The sequence below is a fragment of the Quercus lobata genome, chromosome 2 (assembly GCF_001633185.2).
Source record: "Quercus lobata isolate SW786 chromosome 2, ValleyOak3.0 Primary Assembly, whole genome shotgun sequence".
NCBI classification, from domain to species: domain Eukaryota; kingdom Viridiplantae; phylum Streptophyta; class Magnoliopsida; order Fagales; family Fagaceae; genus Quercus; species Quercus lobata.
In genome coordinates, this window is record NC_044905.1 from 50,071,630 (window position 1) to 50,081,443 (window position 9,814).

Here is a 9,814-nt window from a genome sequence, read left to right on the forward strand (position 1 = left end):
ATTTCTTCCCTTTTTTTTTTTTTTTAATTTATACTTTTTGTCTCTTCTTTCTCTATTCTCTAAAAAAGTTTAAAAAAAAAATTATAATGGATATTTAATTTGAAGTGTAAAATCATTCGCATCAAGCTAGTCAAACTAGTCTAATGCTAAAAAACTAGCTAAACCCCTAATTTGATCACACATTAGGCTCCTCAAACTACTACCTCAATATTTTATCAATGAATAGTACCATGCTATTAATGATGTGACACTGTCCATTTCCAATGTTAAAAAAATATTTTTATTTATTTATTTATGTTCTCTCTCTCTTTGATCCACCATCAACCCACCTCAGATCCATAACCTATAAGCAAATCGTCGTCTAATTCGCTCCACCCACTTTGAATTAGACAACCCAAAAAAAAAACCATTTTCATGTTCCCCCACTAGAAAGCCTACCCACCACCAAATTTTGCAACACTAATCTCTTTGCCCAAATCAACCTCAAGCTTTCAAAGTCACAACAAAGAGCCATTAAAAGCCTCAACTCAAATCCCAAACATCGTGAAAACCCGCAACTCAAACCTGGAAAAAAAATATCTAGTGAACCTTAACCCCAAGAGCTATTCGTCGTCACTATCAATATCACCACACACCCTAATCAACCCACCCACGGCAAGATCTATGATCCCAATCGACTGTTTCAAGTTCAATTCACCATCAAATTTAAGCAAAACCTAGGATTGGATTGTGGCACTCAAGTCTTTGATGCTTGTGCATCAAGTTTTAGTAAATGGGCACCCTTCATTTGCGGAAGAGATCATGTACACATCTCAAAGAGGCATGAGGGGTTTCATGAGAGAGAGAGAGAGAGAGAGAGAGAGAGAGAGAGAGAGAGAGAGAGAGAGAGAGAGAGAGAGAGAGAGAGAGAGAGAATTAATGATAGATAAAAATAAATATTTTAAATAAAATTAGATGTAGAGTATTGAGTGTGATGTAGGAGTATCTACAAATGAGTTAGTTAAAATAGCCTTTTAGATTAAAAATGCTACTAGGCTTATGTGAATACTCTAAAAGATGAAAAATGGATGTAGTTTATATTTGAAAAGTGGGTAGCTAAATATTTTTAAGCCACTTTGTCCACTCTAAAATTTAGTAAAAGGCTTACAAAATAAGATGTGACGCTCGGCCCTTTCTAAAAGTTTAGCTAAAGGTTTAGTTAATAATCTTTATTTTCTATTTTAACTGGCCTATTTTTTACATGTACTTCTAGGAGAATCTGAATTTTTCTTTATTCTACTCAAATACTATTTCTTTATTATTTTTTATCCACAATCACATGTTATAAAATTCTTCTGAGAAAATTACATTTTACCACCATAAACTATACACTAGGTTATACTTTGCATCATAAACTATCACACATAAAATATTCACACCAGTGAATGCAAAATACAAAAAGTGTCCAACTTTGTATATTTAACCCCAAAATTTCTCAAAATTCTTCTGCATCAACTTGTCTAAAGTTATGTAAATTTGCACAATTGCTACAATAACCATGTAAATATACACGGTTACTGTAGTTGTGCATATCATTATTTTATATTTTTTCTCTCACCTCTCTTCTTTCTCCATCTAACTTCTCTCTCTCCCTCTTCCTCTAAACTGGAGGGAACTGATTGACCACCCACCATTGTCCAACCATCACTGCAACAGCATCACCCATCACTGCAACCTAGCACCACCCACCATCACCACCACAACCCATCACAACACCTTCTAATTTAACACAAAAATTGACCTAAAATCAACAAAAAAATCAACCTAAAAAACAATGCAAACCAAATTCAAAGGAAAATCAATCTTTGCCTCAACCTAGAAAACCTGTTTCACCTCGACCCATTTCACCTCAACCCAAAAAACCCATGTTTGGATCATAGGTGAGATCAAGTGATAAAAGATTTCAACCCAAAAAACCAGTGATTCTGTCTTGTTGCTAATCAAATTGAAACAGAGAAACGTCAAGGTCTTGGTGGGTCAGATTAAGAAAAAAGGTAAAGATTAGTGGTGGGTTGATGGTGGTTCAAGTTGAGAGAGAGGAAGGACAAGGATGGTGATGAAAAAGAGCAAAGAGGAGCGAGATGTTTGAGATGAGGGAGTTGATAGATGAGAGGTCGAAGAGAGGAGAGAGACCATTGAGATGAGGCAAGGAGAGAATAGATAGAGAGAACGGAGAAAATAGGAGACCTGAGTGATGAGAGAGAACTGGAGAAATTAAAGGTAAAAAAATAATTAAAAAATGATTATTTAATTAAAATAGAGTGTAGAATAGACAGTCTGATGTGGTTGTTTTGTAAAAGTAACTGTGTAAAGTAGAAAAAGTAGGTTCCTAGTGTAAAATAGACAAAAATAAAGACAAACTGATGTGGATGCTCTTATCTCACTTTGTACCCTGATGTTATTTTTGCTGTTATGTTTAATGGAATGCTACTAAAGAAGATAAGCACATGCGTCTTGCTTAAGTGGAACAAACTTAAAAGATCGAAACACCATTTTTCAAAATCAGTTTAAACAAAACCCAAATTTTTTTCATATCTCTCTCTATCTCTTGTGCATGCAGCCTCTTACCCAAATTTAGATTTTTATAAACCCTAAATCCCCAATTTGAAAATTGCTTCTGCTCCACTACTGCTCCACCATCTCTCCGCCGTCCCTCCACCGTCCCTCCACCACCGCTCCACCATCTCTCCGTCGTCCCTCCACCATCCCAAATTAGAACCTTATTAAATCACTCTCTCGCTTTTCACCGAAAAAAATAACTTAATGTTCTTATACAAGAAGGATATGTGTTGATACCTCACGGCAGCTGACCACCCATCATGAAGATGTCTGCACTAGTGCTTGAGCTCAAGTGCTTGTGAAAGAGGGTGAAAGGAGTACCTTTGGTGTGTGACTTGAATTGAGTCAATTTTAACTTATAATTACCAAAGGTAAGTGAAGTTACCACCAATCATTGGGTTTTTTCTAAGGTGCGATTGGTCACCTCACTTTATTTGATTTTATTACCAATCCTATGCTAAGAAAAATGTCATTTTTCCTAATCTAATACGAACGGGTAAAAATCTTGATTCTTAAGTTCGAAAGTCTAGTTACGTGCGGGGAAGGTATCAGGCACCCCATAACACCTATTTTGAGACAATCCTTTATTTTGGTAAAATCTTAATTTTTGGACATTGGCAATTAAAACAAACTATTGGCATTAGCTTTCGGGGCTTTAAAAGAATTGGGCTTTGAGGTTTAATTTTGGGAAAGGTGTGATATTTATCAATGCTTCGCTAGCACATTTAGAATTGTTGCCAAATTTACACGACGAAAATCCGGTAACATTTTGCCTTTGGTGTGTTATAACATACAAAACACTATTTTCACCAAGCTTTTATTGTGAGAATATGGCAACAAAGGTGCCCCATTTTCACGGAAAAAATCCAGCAGAGTATTGTGTTTGGTGCAGGCAGACTAGCAGGGTTTCATGCTTGTGTATACGACACGCGTCAGCATGTTCGTACAAGGGCGAGTCGAAGCTCACCAAAGAAAAAAACATGTTGACGCATGTCGTAAACACGGGGAAACAAATGTCACTTAGCTGACATGGATCGAGCAATCATACCGCGATGATCATGCACACAATGTAGCATGAATATACACCAACAACAATCACCTTGAGTGCATACCTACACTACAAGATCAAGAGCACCCATAATTACGAGAGGGTTGCTCTCCTAACCATGAGAGTCCATCATACAAAGTGCATAACTACCCATAACAAGTAAATAATATATATACATACATCATGCACAATGCAAGCATACAAAGCGGGAAAACAAACTAGAAATTGACAACAATCCAAGGGTATGGCCTAGCAAGGTACGAAAAATATAAATCAGACATTGCCATACCCTAGGAATGCGGCCCAAACAAGGTACATGAAAGATAAAGCAATATGCCTACATCCACAAGGTATAGCCTAACAAGGTATAGGAAATGTAAAACAAACACTGTCATACCCTAGGAATGCGGCCTAAGAAAGATACAAAGAGAACAACCCTACCCTAGATAAATGGTTCGAAAGAGAAAGGCCAAGAGAGAGAAAGAGATAACCACATGGGGAGGCTAAGCCTCCTAATCTACTGAACATTGCCCTTTTTGGACTTGCATCTTCTTGCCTTTCTTTGCTTGCATTTTAGAAATTGTTTCCTTGCTTCAAGCATGTACATGCAACAAAAAAAGAAACACAAGACCAGCAGACAAGCAAAAGAAAAAGTAAAATAACAAAGAAAGCACATAAAGGGGCAAACAAACGAAAGAGAGTGTGGGGCAAACAAGCATGTTATCAAACAAACATGTTATCAAGCAAAAGAGGGTGTCCTAGAGGGACAAATGTGAGCTTGGATTGATGTCCGTAGTTTCATTATATTGGAGTATGGATGACACATATCATCAAGCAAAGTTCCTAAAAGGCATCGGGATCTCATGTACAAAAGACAGATGTGAACCTTCAAGAAATTACATGTAGGAACTAAGCTTGATGACACAAACAAGCATACAAAGACACGTGCATGAACATATGAGCAAGGATGTAAAGATGTAAAGAAGCATAGAAAACCAAACAAGATGGCACGAAGCAAGCATAGCAAGAATGTTATCACACAAAGGGAAAGGGTAGGCATGTTATACGGCACATAAAGAGGCTACCATGAGGAACCCTAACATGAGAACTAAGCAAAAGAGAGAAAGGCTAGCAACAAGCAAACCAAAATCACTAAGATGTTCTCTCACACAAGGTTGTATCCAAACAAGCCATAAAAGGGGGATGATACAACCAAACAAACAAGAAGGCCCCAAAGACTAATAGACACAAACCCACAAACGGAAACAAGACATGGGAAGCATGGAAAGGATGTAAGAAACAAGATCTAGGCATGCAAGCATGGATCCAAACATAAACACATGGAAAAGGGCAAACAAAGCATAGACGTGCACAAAGGAAATAATCCAAACCCTTTATTGAAACTTGGGTGTATGGATGTAGGCTTAGACCACTAGATCTACACCCTACCCAAAAGCCAAAAACACAAGAAAGAGGCATAACCAAGAGATATAAGGCTATAAGGCACTAGGCATAGCATCCAAACAAAGCTTTAGGCGCATGAACATGTAGATCTAAGCACAAACATGGCAAAAAGCACATAAACAAGTAGATCTAGGCACAAACAAGGTATTTAGACATATCCTAACTCAAGAAGGCTAGGCCAACAACATCAAAATAATAAAACATGTAATAAAACAAGTAGACATGCTAGAAAAGCTATGAAACAAGCCAGAGAGCTATAAAGAGCAAGAGATAGCAAGATAAGGCAAAAACATGCTAGGAAAATTAATGGGTGTAGCTAGTAGCTAAAAAGCTACATCTACACCCCTAAACCTCAAATCCAAGGTTACAAGACCAATGAGAGAGGGATGAGAGCAAGAACACTAACTCTAGATTGTTGGAGAAAAGTAAGGAATCAAAGATTTTTTTGTGTGTTTTTGGAGAGAATTAGAGAGAGGATCTACCTAGAAAAATGTTCTAAAATGCCTAAAATCATTTTCTTTACTAGGGGTTCTAGGAGGTTTTATAATGAAAAAGTGACCCTTCAGCTACTGGTGCACCCTTAGGGGCTGCCAGCCAGCTCCGGCGGCCCTTTAGGGTGTGTCGGGCTAGTATGCTAACATCGACAATTTCGACCTGCATCCACTTGACTTCGAATGCATATTTGAAGGCCTTCTTGGACTCCAATTAAGCTGACCTTGGTGTCCTTGGAAAGGTATAGATGTCTATTTTCTAGAAAATTAAAGAAATTGAAATTCCAAAGGCTAGATCAAAAGTTATGGCATCGATAAGCGAGTTGACACACCCAGCACGATTTTCAAGAGATCTCAATTGTTTTAACTCCGATTTTGACCAATGAATAGTCGTTGGCAAGGAAATTCAATAATCTTCTCAATGGAATTTTTTTCAACCTGTTTTAACGGTTGGATCAAAATTAGGGTTTCTGGGGCTCTCAAGAGTCACTCCAAGTCAAACTTGGCCAAAGTTGGTCAAAGGTGACAAAAATCTTTGAATAGCTTGGGTTTGATATAAAAACATGTAAAATGTGGTTTTAGGGTATTTTGATCAACTTTGACTTTTGGTCAACTCGAGGTTGACTAGGAGTATTTTGGTCATTTTGACCTAAAATGGCAGTTCGAGTGCTCCGATGTTCGAACGGGTTGTGCCATGTTAATTTAGATGTTTCCATAGCCCCATGGTGAAAAGTTAATATTTTTGAATTTATAGGAGTTCGGAACGTAAATCGAAGGCGGACAAAATATGGTATCTACAATATAGAAGTGAGTGCTGAATTTATTTAGTCTCAACAAGCAACTAAGTTTTTGGCCTTCGCTGACACTTCACTGCTACAAAACACCAGTTGGCAAATGGCTAGATCCAAAATGGGCAATGCGGGACAAAGTTGAAGCCCATCTTTCCTTAAAATAGGAGAAAAAAAGGCCGCAAAAATGAAACATATATAGGGGGAAAACCGGAAAAGAAGTAAGATGAAAAAATTCAATCCTTTAGCGGGTGTTCATTTTCCTTAACCAAATATAAAGTAACATGGCATTACATGCTCAGATATGCTTTCATGTAGTATACTGAGAATTTCACAAATTATTTCATTGGGATGATCTTTTCAGTATATTAGGAGTTAAACTTCATAGGAACTTTGATAACATTGAGTAGACTCTTCCTTGGATAAATCATAAACAGGTATAAGGTTATACCATTTTGCCATGCCGTAGGCAGTAATAATTCAGGTCATATATGAATGGTTCAAGATACAAGCTAGACCACACCATAGCTGTACAAAACTCTGTTATGGTTTTTCTATTTTACTCAATTATGTAAGTTTTTGACTGACATACTGCATCTGAATTAAGAGGCCACTTATTAGAGTATCTTAAACTGCAGATAATACAGACCCTCTTTAATTTCCCTTTCTGATTGCCTGATCACCTTTACCAGCATAATTCATGCAGTTCCTTAAATGCAAATGGCCATGTCCATCATTCACACAAAAACAAAGATATAACATTTCATTGTTATATAAGTGATCCTTATCCCTTTCTTTCTTCAGTAAAACTACCTTTTTAAAGCACAAAGATGGTGTAGTGGGACAGACCGACACTGTATTTTCTAGTTCAGATTTCTAAGGATGACTCTAGCATGGTTAAGAGGCCTAAAAAAAGGTATGCAAGTCAGAAAAAAATAACAAGAACATCCATGACGAAGGTAGATCCCACTGGGCCAAGTCAAAAAAAAAAAAGTATGCATGAGTGATTTAAGAAGGTTCCGATTTGGGATGGTGGAGGGACGGTGGAAGGATGGTGGAGGGATGGCGAAGAGATGGTGGGGCGGTGGTGGAGCAGAAGCAATTTTCAAATTGGGGATTTAGGGTTTATAAAAATCTGAATTTGGGGAAGAGGCTGCAAGCATGAGAGACATGGAGAGAGATGTGAAAAGAATTGGGTTTTGTTTTAATTGATTTTGAAGAAGGGTGTTTTTTAGTTTTTTAAGTTTGTTCAACTTAAACAAGATGCATGTGCTTGTCATGTGCAGTAGCATTCCATTAAACATAACAACAAAAGTAACACCGAGATGCAAAATATGATAAGTGAGATAGTTTATGGTGCAAAGTGTGCATTTGAATAGTTTAGATGCAAAATATAACCTGGTGCATAGTTTAGGATGGTAAAGTGTAATTTCCTTAATTTTTCTTAAAAAACATGTGCTATAAATTTAAATACTATTTCTTTATTCTTTTTTATTCATAGCCACATACTACAAATTGAACCATCAATATTGGCCACCCTTCCACAGGCAAGATCGACTGACCCACAATCAAAATTGATAATCCTTCCAAAATCAGCTACTCATGGAGAAGATCAATCACTCACAGCTAGAGACAGAAACAAAATTTTTTGTTTGGGGGATTAGATTATAATATGGAAATATAATTTAATTTTACACAGACACATATTTGTATATAAAAATGTGCATAAATCAGCATGTATATATACATGTATGTGCATTTGTTTGCTCGAAAAGTATACAGATGGTTCTTGGTTGAATTTTTCTTTTAATTATTTTAATATTATAAATTTTAATTAAAATATCTTCTTTTCCTATAAGATTGTATAAAACTTTTAAAAAATTATTTTACAATATCTATCAAATATTTTAAATAATTTATTTTTATTTTAAAAAAGTTAATGAGAATTGCACATTTATATTTTTCTCCATGATATACTTGTATTTTTATTCTCGTTTTATGAGATAATTTTTGCTCTATGAAATTTGTAACCTCATGATTACTTGGATTTAGGATAAATTATAATTCATCAATATATTATAATTTGGTCTCTAAATGTAAATTGCAACATTTGACCATTTCAAGTTTGGATTAAAATGAAATTATTAAGGTTTTGGTTTAAAATAGGGTTTAGACTTTATTTTAGCTCAAACTTTAGTGATGAAAATGTAGGAATTGAAAAGTTCATGTGACTAAATTGTGACAAGAGCAAAACACAAAGAATGTTTTTACAATTTGCAAAAATTGTGAATTTGGATGAAATCCTAACAATTTCATTTTTATTACAAGCCTTAGGGAGTCGAATGAATAAAAATTGAAAATTGTGATGAGACCAAAAGAGTAAATTGAAATTTTTCATTAAATTTTGGGAGAGAATTTGCTGCAATCTTGTATGCAACAATTGCTACATATAGGCTGAGGTCGCAACCATAGAGAAGTGACAAGTGTAGAGTCATGTGCATTGTACATGATCAGCATAACCCATGATTTGCTGTCACTTCTCTTTGGCTGCCACCTTACCCTATATGCAACAATTGTTGCATACATGGTTGCAACAAATCATCTCCCTTAAATTTAATACATTCATTTTTCTTTTCTTTTTTTATAATGTAACTCATAAGTTATTTTGGGGGCCAAAGTAGGAAAAATGAATTTCTAATTATTCTATAGACAGTAATAAGAAAAAAAAATATATATTACATTTTAAATCCTATATTTTAGGAGTGCATCTTTTTAAATCCTAATGTTTCAAAAACTAAAAGTCAAACCTACTGTTTCAAAAGTAAAAAGCAATGTGGTTTCAAAAAGTAACAAATTAAAGCATTAGAGCATTAGCATTGGGGAATACTAATGCCATATCTAAAAAGAATTTGACATTTTAAAGCTAAAAACCCCCTGCATCAGTGAATGTTAAACAGCAGTATTGCAAATTTTTTTGCAATACTGCTACAGTACAATTCTAAACATAGAATTGAACTGTTCACGAATTGCAAAAAAAAAAATAATATTTTATTCTCCTATTTACCCCGGATTTTCTCTCTCATCCCTCTCATTTTTCTGTGCTCTTCTCACTCTTCCTTCTCTTTCTCCATCTGCTCTCTCCTCTCTGAAACTTCATCGCCAAAATTTCTCACCCATCTCCGAAATTTCTCACCCATCTCACACGGCCACTCTCTCATCTCTCATCGCACGACCTGTCATCTCTCATCGCACGGCTTCTCTCTCATTGCACCGGTGCTAGGTTTTGGATTTTTGAGGTTGGAGGTTGGATTAGCGTGGATCGGCTAGCTGGGTTTGGATCGGTTGATGGTGGGTTTGGATCGGTTGATTGGTGGGTTTGAAATGGTGGATCGGTTGATCGGTGGGTGGATCGTTTGGGTTGATCA